At 35.3% G+C, this 10,733-nt stretch overlaps 1 protein-coding gene across 1 annotated transcript in view; it reads left to right on the top strand.

Annotated features, from left to right (window-relative positions):
* Positions 1-1,341: 1,341 nt before the first annotated feature.
* LOC149800909 (semaphorin-1A-like) overlaps positions 1,342-10,733 on the top strand; it is a 165,670-nt gene continuing 156,278 nt past the window's right edge. The window contains exons 1-2 of the mRNA XM_089954967.1: positions 1,342-1,384; positions 8,515-8,588. The gene's annotated coding sequence lies outside the window, so the exon portion shown is untranslated. The remainder of the gene's footprint in view (positions 1,385-8,514; positions 8,589-10,733) is intronic.

The following is a 10,733-nucleotide window of genomic DNA, read 5'->3' as shown; positions in this document are numbered from 1 at the left end:
CCAATCAATACTTCCATTTTTATCGTTTAGAGATATTGGTCATTTTGTCATACTTTGAAATGTTTCTGGAATTATCACTGTCATCATGTGATCTTATTTCTGGATAACTGGTTAATGTACTTGTAGTTGATGACCAATACAAGTGTGTGCATGAAATTTTGCACCATTGGTCTAATAAATATGCCTAAATACAGCAAAAACATTAAAATTAAAGGTGTAAAAACATAGTATTGTAAAGAAGACAATTTAAAACTTGTATACTTGACTATTAAAAATAATAATCAAATGTTTGGTTGTTTTGTTTTCTGACCTGTGATAATTTATTTTGATAAATCATGATACCACTAGTGTCTGGTCAGTTTGCATGAAAGATATTTTACTGGGATTTGTATGACGGAAGAGTTTATTGGAAGGTGTAAGAAATGAATTCAGTGAGCCAATGGTTACCAAGGTGGGCTTGTAAATAGGAGGGTGCTGGGAATCATGGTAGGACCAATCATGGTAGGACCAATCCTGGTTAACCTCCATGGTGCGTGACTTCACAATCAGGTACTTTGCTCCTGTTGTCTCAGTATGATAGTATTTTCTGTGTTGATATACTCTTGAATAGTGATTATTCAAGGAATCAGTCTGAAATGAATTTATGTATTCCAGTTTTATTTCATGTTCAACAAGTTTGACTATTTAACTATACTACTTGTTACTATTTAACTATACTACATGTTACTATTCAACTATACTACATGTTGCTATTTAACTATACTACATGTTACTATTTAACTAGGGGGGCCTGAGTGGCCGAGTGGTCTAAAGCGCTCTGAATTATGGATCACTGTCATCTCACCTCTGTCTGCGCCAGTTTGAGTCTCGGATTCAGCCAGTGCGGATATGTGAGAAAGCTTGCCAGTAGCTTCTCATGGGTTGGTGGTTCTTTCTGGGGTTTTCCCAGGTTCTTCCTCCAGCATTAATACTGGCCGCCATGTATAGCCTGTCGTGTGCTGAAAAATGGCATTAAACACAACAACAACAACAACTATTTAACTATACTACATGTTACAATTTAACAATACTACATGTTACTATTTAACTATACTACATGTTACTATTTGAAACGTATTTATCACTAATTTTCAGTATCATAACAATGAATGAAGGAAAGACTCAAACAACGACAGGAACTTGAGTTGCCATGACTGATTCATGTTTCCTTTCCAGATTCACTATCAATAATTAACACATTGTCATAATGTACATTAAGGAAGATACTGTTGATTGATAAATCAGTTGTAAGTGTATTCAAATCTCTTTCTTACAGACTTTTGAAGAGTAGATACAACATCGAGTATCAAGAGAGATTTTAGGACTGAAACAGACGGCAAATAAGGTAAGTCTGTTTTCATAAAATATATTTAGCTCCTGTTTCTCGGACAACTACTTGGCAATTTCTATTTGCAGGTGATGCTCTTTTATGCCAACTGGATTTACTGACCTTCATTTCAATGCCATTTATAAGGAAGAAATTCAATTTATGCCACTGTGCTCCCCTTTATGACATCTCTGACACCATGTGCTTTGAATCAATATTAGTTCACATACGTGCATTTACATCACTTTTGATTTATGTCATAAATTGAGGAATGCATATAGATTCTTCCTGATAAGGTCACTAGCAGTTGGTATTCTGGCAGTTTTACCTGGATGATGGGCAACCTGGTAGTTTCTCCAATATGCAAACCAAACAAAAATCACCATTTTGAACAAGGCACACTGAAGCAAAATTAACGTATAAATTACAGGTATAGATACTAACAGAAAGCTTGATTTGAGTTCTGTTTATGTATTTTTTGTAACAGTATCTTGAGAGTCAATGAATTTATTTCAACTTCCAAATGCCATATAAACTCAACAGTAAATCGGCCAGCATAGAACAAATATGGCTGCTGATGATGTAATTGGGGAACTATCTATATGGCATAAATTGAGCATCACTGGTATATATTTTCTTTTAAATTTGTATCATGCCACTATGGGATCATCATTGTAAGCCACAGGTAATAGTTCTCTATGCTCCTTTTTATCACTCATGGCCGCCTATGCCAAGATTTTCTTGTTTCTCTGGAATATGCATGAACTTGCTTAAACAATTACTGAAACATGAATACATTTTTCTCACCATTGTGACCCAAAATGACCTATCACACTGTTTGAATGAGCCAATCAAAGTTTCTCTTCCATGTACAGTCACTTATCAGTCAATAAAATAAGCATTTTTTGTATGTGTGGAAGATTGTTACATTGTGTTGTTTTTGACATATTTTTGTTATGCATACTCAGGAAAAATGAGAAAATCTCAGTACAGGCAGCCATTGGTGATAAAGTAGCATAACTGATTATTGCCTGTGGCTAGTGATGATTCTTTGGAATGTGAAATGATGTATTGAAACTCATTTGACATTATTGGTATTTTGCAGATCAGTGTCTGAGTTGTTTTTCTAATGATCAGTCCAATCAAACAGCATTGATCAAGGTCTTGCACATTGTGCAATGGCAGATCTGTTTGTTTTTTATTTGGTTGGTTTTTTGGTGCAGTTGGACTTAATGTAAATGTGAGTACATATGGTAAGTTTGATTAATTAGACTGCATTGTCTATACAGAGGTCATTGGATGTTAGGCAATTACACAACTGTAAACAAATTAAGTCAGGGACAGTCAAGTATCTTTTGTGTTCACTATCTAAAGGCATTTCAAGATCAGCATTATCTATGATTTATTCTTTCTTATGAGAACAACTGCAAACTGCACAGACCCAGATCTGCTATTACATAATGCACTAGCAAATCTGGGTCTGTGCAGTTTGCTAGGAATAATCAGTAGAACAAACAGCATAGACCCTGATCTGCATTATGCTACAGCTGATCATGATCTTTGTTGTTTGCAGTTTGACTTGATTTGTATGCAAGTATACACAGAACAAGTAGACATGTTTATGAGGCTATTATCAACTTAAAAAAATGAATCCGTTAGTTTAAAACTTTGACTTGTGTGCAGTACATAACATTGTCAACTGCAATTAAATTTAAATAAAACAAAATGAGGGGTCTGGACCTAAAGTCACTCCTAATTGCAAGGTCTTAAAGCGGAGTAGAAATACCATATTTACCTGCTTATTGTCAAATCCAGTTGCAAACATAGACCCAAATATCCTATCACAGAATGTGCCAGCAGATTAGGGTCTATATTGTTTGTTATACTGATTACTCCTAACAAACTGCACAGACCCAGATCTGCTAGCACATTATGCAATGACAGATCTGGGTTTGTGCATTTTTGCAGTTAGACTCAACTTATAAACAAGTATATGTGGTACCAGCAGGTGCAGTGTAGTAAAGTACTCAATGTAATATCTATACGTTCATTTATAACTGTACATCCTACTCTTTTGGGGAAAACATGCAAAAATTATTCATTTTAAGAGCAGTCATTATCTCAGCATGCCACATAAAAGACAAGTTAAAATCTGCCCAAAGCATTATTAATTTCATGGAACTTATCATTACTCAGGCATGTTGTCCTTTGCAGAAAGCCCCAATTATAAATCAAACAGGACACAAAAGGTTTTTTTTAACTTCCTGCTGAGTAAGCACAAGTGAAAGTGACTGTTAACATTAAAAGTCCCTCCTTCCCATTTTCTTTCCTGCAGTTCAGCAGCTGGTCAAGGGAAATCTGTCATTAAGGAAGTTAAATGTCATTGTGTTTTTCTGTGTGCTTGGCACACATTTGAATTGTATCACAAGTTAGTGGCTGCGTGACTGTAATTTCTCATTATAGTCCCCAGAATTGTGTCTTCTGTGGGTGATGAAGTGTCAAACAAGCTAGCACCAGTGTTACAATTTGATTATATAATGACAAGCCTTACATGATGTTGTGTTCCCACCATTAAAGATCAGTGCTTATTATTCAGTTATTTTATCCCTCTTGTTAACTGCTAAGCACTTCCTTGATGTAATTCAGGTAACTAAGGATGATCACAAAATAATGTCCAAAATTATAAATAAGTACTCAGGTGGGCCTTAGATTGTTAAACTGTCGGATATGTACCTAAAAACCAAAGCTAAAGCAGTTGGCCAAGTACTAAGGTGGGCCTTAGATTGTTTATCTGTCTGACATGTACTTAAAAGCCAAATGACATGGGAGTTGGCCAAGTGCTTAAGGTGGGCCTTAGATTGTTCAAATATCTGACAGGAACCTAAAAGCCAAATGCTAAGGCAGTTGGCCAAGTGTTAAGGTGGGACTTTGTGTATCTGTCTGACATGTACTTAAAAGCCAAATACCAAGGCAGTTGGCCAAGTGCTAACATGGGCCTTAGATTGTGTATCTGTCTAACATGTACTTAAAAGCCAAAATGATATGGCAGTTGGCCAAGAAATCAGGGTTAGTATGATGCTTGTTGACTTAAAAAGTTTTAAAAAATTTGTAATAGCAGTCATATTTGATGACAGGTCAGCATCATTTGCACAAACCTGTAAGGCTTTCATACCATAATGTGTTTATCAGATTTGGTAAAGTTGAAATAAGTGGTTTTTGAGATGATGTTTAATGGTTTCTCTCATTTCAGTAATGGCATCCTAATTTGATGGCTGATAGTGAAAGGCCTTTATGTGAAAATGCTTTCTGTCAAGTTTTGGCTATATTCTGCTAAGTTGTTTTTCAAAACAAGTAATTTTTAAAGGTTTTTATATTTTATGTAATGTAAACTACATTTCTTAATATAAACTGGAAAGACCATATTTGTAAGGATACTTTTAGTAAAATTTGATCCAGTCATGTTCACTAGTTTTTGAGAGACATCATTTTAAGGTTTTTCTATTTTTTGTAATGGTGGCTGCCATATTTGATGGTAGTAGATTGGCATCATTCATACAAATTTTATAGGTCTTAAGGCTGGATAGCTTTCTGTCAAATGTTCTGAGAAAAAGTGGTTTAAAGGTTGTTCTATTTTTTTTAAACAGTAAGTATAATTGATGGCAGATCAGCACTATTGTAATAACTGGAAAGGCCTTAATTCAAAAATTGGTTTAGTCAAATTTTGTATCATTCTTCTGGAAACCTTGTTCTACTCCTAGGAACCGTGGCCTTATCTGAGGGTGAATCTGCATCATTGGCATAAATCTGAAAGGCCTTCAGGATGCTTTCAGTCAAAGTCAAATTCTATTCAACAGTGCTTGAAAAGATGTTATTTTGCAATTTTCATTTTTTTTTAACTCTTCTGGTAATAGATTAGGAGAGCTAGGGATGGTCTGATGTCCATTATCCATTATTAAGCACCATTTTGTTATCGCTGTTCCCCCTAAATTTTTGGAGGCTGGCCATAACATTTTACACAAACATTCATCCATGCCATGGATGGCCATTGCATCATGGGATTTTCACACATTCATCCATGCCATGGATGGCCTTTGCATCATGGGATTTTCACACATTCATCCATGCCATGGATGGCCTTTGCATCATGGGATTTTCACACATTCATCCATGCCATGGATGGCCTTTGCATCATGGGATTTTCACACATTCATCCATGCCATGGATGGCCTTTGCATCATGGGATTTTCACACATTCATCCATGCCATGGATGGCCATTGCATCATGGGATTTTCACTAAAAGACTTCATATGATTACTGATATCTGATTTGTCCTAAATGGAGATTGTACCAATCTGATCTCCAGCATGCATGATTGCCACAGCAGCCATTTTTATAATCTTGTTATTGCTGTTCCTTCAGAATGAATGGTCACATCAACATTGGGTTTTCACAGAAAGTCTTCTTGTGATGTCTGGTTGGTTCTTAATGAAAATGGTGTGAATCTGATATTTAATATGGCCACTATAGTGGCCATCTTGAAAATCTTTTCATTGCTACTCATCCAGAATGAAAAGTAATTTTCCCATTGGGTTTTCACCAGAAGACTTCTAATGGTGTCTAACTGGTTATAAATTAAATATGTGCTGCATGCACATCCATTATGGCTGCCAAATTAGCTCTCTTGAAAATTCTTTTGTTGCTACACCTCCAGAATGGATGGTCATATTAGCATGGGATTTTCTGTGAAATGAGTTCTTAGGATGTCTGGTTGGTGCTATATGAAAATGGTGCTGCCTAGACATCCAGTATGGCCACCACATTGGCCAGCTTAAAAATCTTATTATCATTACTCCCGAACAAATTGTCATATCAACATACTGTTTTCATGACTTTCTGTGACGTCTAGTTGGTTAACAGTGCTTATCTGACTAATAACATGGCACCCATACTGTACATCATGAAAATCTTGCTATAGCTATTTCTCCAAGATGGCTGGTCATATCAATATTGTGTTTTTACAAAAAGACTTTTTATGATCTCTAGTTGGCCCTGATTAGAAATTATGAAAATCTGATATCCAGTGTGGCCACCATGGCAGTCATCATGTAAATCTTGTTGGTGTTAACTTCTACAAAACAGAAAGTCATTCAATGTGTTATTTTTACTATAAGACTTCTTATGATATCTTGTTGATCCTTAACATTATTGTCTTGTTTATCATAAATGAAAATAGCATCAATCTGACATGCATAGCAACTAAAGTGCTGAAGAATATCAGATATGGTTTCAGTACTCATTATTTAAAGACAAGAAATGGTCTTATCTTGCATTTCTGGAAACTGTTTCAAGCCTTTAAAAGCCTTTAAGAGACTCTTGTAGTAATTGTGTTTGATGCTGAATAATTGGGCACAACTTTCATAAGTAAAAATGGACCAAAATATTATGAAATATTTTATGATTGGGAAATGGGATTATATTGAAGCATGGGCATGTCCGTGACTTCAGTTGATAACATATCTGGAGTCATATCTGTTCAGCTTGCAGATGTAATTTTATTTGAAATCAACTTGAAAATCTGAGGGAAGTGTCTGTTGGACAATTTAATTCACTGCAGAAATGAATTCAAAGAGATGCTGTGGCTATGTGGATGGTGTGCTGAACTCATAACCAGAGGTGTTCTGGTATGAATCCTGCCAGGACCAGGTTGGGTTGCTCTACATCATGACTTTACTCCAATCACCTCTGCATGATAGACCTTTCTTGTGTTGATGTGCATCTGTCAGTCAGTTAGTTTGAAATAAATTTATGTATTAAATACATCCTTTCATGTTCATTAGTCTGGACTATTTAATTCAGCTTGATTAACTATTTGACTCATATTTATAAATAATTTCTGGTATGACTTCTATGATCAAATGGTAAAGGATGGGGGGATATCCTTTAATTCTGAATGAATCAGTCAGTTACAAATGACTTGACTCATCCTATCTATTTTGTTTTCCTGTAGGAAATGCTAAATATGGGGATATCCTCAAATTCACTTTTACTTACTTTTGAATGAATCAGACAATAAGAATAATTTCACTCATGATATCTATCCATGTTTAATTTCCTGGGTAATTAACAATGGACACTTTGCTGTCCCTATCCATGTTGGGAAAAGGAATATCCATGTTTTTGTCTGTCAATCACATTTTCTTTTTGTTCTATAACATAAAGCTGTTTGAAATTAATGAACGAACTACTGTATCCATCATGAATAGAAGATACTGTCTTACAAGTCAGGGTCATGGCTGAGTATTTTACATTCTCATTCACAATTAGCATTCTGTATTTCTCACGTATATTTACTTAGAAGGGTTTATCTTTTTAAAGTTTTGGTGCAGTTCATCTTTACCTTTGTAGAATTTGCTTTTGGCTGGCACCATATAACATTAAACACACACACACACACACACACACACACACACAAACATACACACACACACACATCTCATGTATCACATTCAAGGGGGTGTTGTCTGGCAGAATGGTCAAAAGCATTCACCTTTATAGATCACTCACAACTGACCTCTGTCCATGTGGGTTTGAGTCTTGGCTTGCCTAATGTTTGCATGTGAGAAAGCTATCCAATAGCTTCCCTATTGGTTGGTGCTTCTTCATGGAGTCTTTTCTAGTTCTTCCTTCACCAAAATATACTGCCTGCCATGTAAAGCCTATCATGTGCTGAAAAATGGCATAACCCCACAAAAAACATCCATATCACAGTCAAGGTTGTTATATTCAAGGTCAATGTTACTGATCATATTCCTTCCTATTTTTTGAGGCTTTAATGCTCTGTGAGATATAGACTTGAAACTTAGTTACTTTCCATGTCAGCCTTGTAATGCTACAGCTCTGTATCAAGGTCACTTTCCATGTCAGCCTAGTAACACCACAGCTCTGTGTCAAGGTCACTTTCCATGTCAGCGTAGTAACAGTACACCTCTGTGACAAGGTCACTTTCAGATTTCATTATGATATACTCTTGTTTGTGTCACCATAGTAAGCAGGAAACAAAATGTCACTGAATTTACTTCTTAACATATATATTAAGAAAAATATTGTTGATTGATAAAGTAGTAATTATTGTGTCATTCTCTTATAGACATTTGAAGAGTAGATACAGCTCAGAGATCACACATCAGGGAGATTTTATGACTAAAACATAAGGCGATTAAGGTAAGCCTGTCTTCATAATATATATTTAGGTCTTGTTTCTCGGACCACTACCTTCCAACTTCTGTTTATTTCTTCTTAATGTTCTGTGACTTTTGTATGATAGTGCTACGAGATGTGAAATGATTTATTGCAGTTCATTCAAAATCATTTATTTTTCTGGTATTTGAGGTAATCCATTGATTTCACTATGAATGATGCTTGATTAATCAGACTGCATGGTCTGTACAGTGGGGGTCCCAGATGGCCAAATGGTCTAAGGCCCTGGATGGTCCATTAGTCTAAGGTGCCAGATGGCCAATTGATTTAAGGCCCAAGATGGCCAATTGGTCTAAGACACTCACCTTTACAGATCACTCACACATCTCACCTCTTTATGCATCAGTTTAAGAAGTCTCAACTTAATTTAAGGTCACTTGTGTAAGTGGAAATACTAGCATGAGTGGTGTGGTACCGTATTGAGTTTAATACACTCATGTGCCTTAACATGTGTGTATCCCTCTTGTTTCTGATCTCATCATATCTGTGGAGAGGTATATTGTGTTATCAATGTCTGTCCATCAAATCACATCCCTTCACATTCTGTCATGTCTTGTCTGTCAAAAATTTCATTTCCACACGATAACATTTTGTTACAGAATTTTGCCCTTCAGTTTTATCTCTACTTAGTAACTTCTGAAGCCTTAGGGATTAAAATAAAATTTGGTATGAGAGTTTCAACTAACAAGATCTCAGTCAAGCTCAGTTGTCACTGTTTTCCAGAAAATGTTTATGGCTATTACTCCTGTTTGCCTGTAAACTAAGCTCTTCAATTTTGCATCTGCTCAGAAGATTTTCAAAGACTTCATGAGCTGGAAAAAAATTGATATGAGGCTTTCATGAAGGAGATGTAAGTCAGGTTCTGTTATGCATGTTGTCTGAACAAAATTAGATGATAAAGATTCTGGCCCTGATTGACTTTGAACTTTGCTCTTCAGTTCCGTTTCCACTCAATAACTATTTATTATTATTTTTTTAATTTTCTGGCAACATTTTAAAGAAGATTTTTATGTGAACTAAATTAGGATGCTTTATTATGATGATGCGTGGTGATCTTATATTTTTGAAGGATTTTAAATTTATCTTTTATTTATGGGAAGTTTAAGGATTTTTAAAATCTTTACATTTTTATCTTGTAGGATTATGTATTTTGGAAGGGTTTATCTTCCTCAATTTTTTGTATAGTTTAAAAAAAAATCATGTTTTTTGAACTTTATTAGCACTGTAAAGGCAATATTGTGTTGATGTATCACTGACCACCAAAAATATGAATTTATATTATCGGGTTATGGCCCCAGATTCACTTCGACCTTTGCCCTTTACTTTTTGCTTGATAACTTTTTGAAGGACCTCAGTCATACTTGGTATGGAGCTGTACAGAGCTGGGATAGGTTTAATTTCTTTTATTCTTTTCCAGCAATGTTTTATAGAGTCATAGCCACTGTTTGACCTTTGCCTTCACTTTCTTCCCAAAAACTGCTGTTTTTATGAATCAAAACTAAATTTGGTATCAAACTTTATACTAAAGACATATAGGTAAACTTTTGTTTTGACTGTTTTCTGGCAGTTTTATATCATCATGGTTTCAATTTATTTCCTGGAACTTATTACCTTGCATGCCTGGTACCTATGGTATCTATTTAACATTAAACTTTGTTTGCTCAGTCTCATAAGTGAATCTTATGTGTATTTTATTCAGTAGAACCGTAATGAGATACATAATGAACTTCCTCAGTGGAGAGCTCCAACATTCATTCAGGAAACTTACTCTTGTAGCATTATTGGGGGGAATTGATTTTTTACTTTGCTGGTGTGTGCTTATGGTTGATGAGATTTAACCAAACCAATAATTCTTTAACCACACTGTGCTGGGCATCATGGTAAATACTGTATGCATTATTGGCTAACAGATACAAAGGATGTTATCATCATTTTAATTACAGTAATAACTGGCATCTAACTACAAATACCCTGACCATCATTAAAATGGTACCTGACCTTTTCCCTATGGTGCTATCAACATTTATTATCCCCAAACTAGGAATTTAGTCATCTTTTTAAAATAATACATCAAGAACATAGTTCTAATTAGAATACATGTACATGAGC

Source organism: Sinohyriopsis cumingii, chromosome 4, assembly GCF_028554795.1.
Source record: "Sinohyriopsis cumingii isolate HCF-2022 chromosome 4, ASM2855479v2, whole genome shotgun sequence".
Classification (NCBI taxonomy): domain Eukaryota; kingdom Metazoa; phylum Mollusca; class Bivalvia; order Unionida; family Unionidae; genus Sinohyriopsis; species Sinohyriopsis cumingii.
The sequence above is the reverse complement of the archived record's forward strand: the minus strand, read 5'-3'. Positions and strand labels throughout refer to the sequence as shown.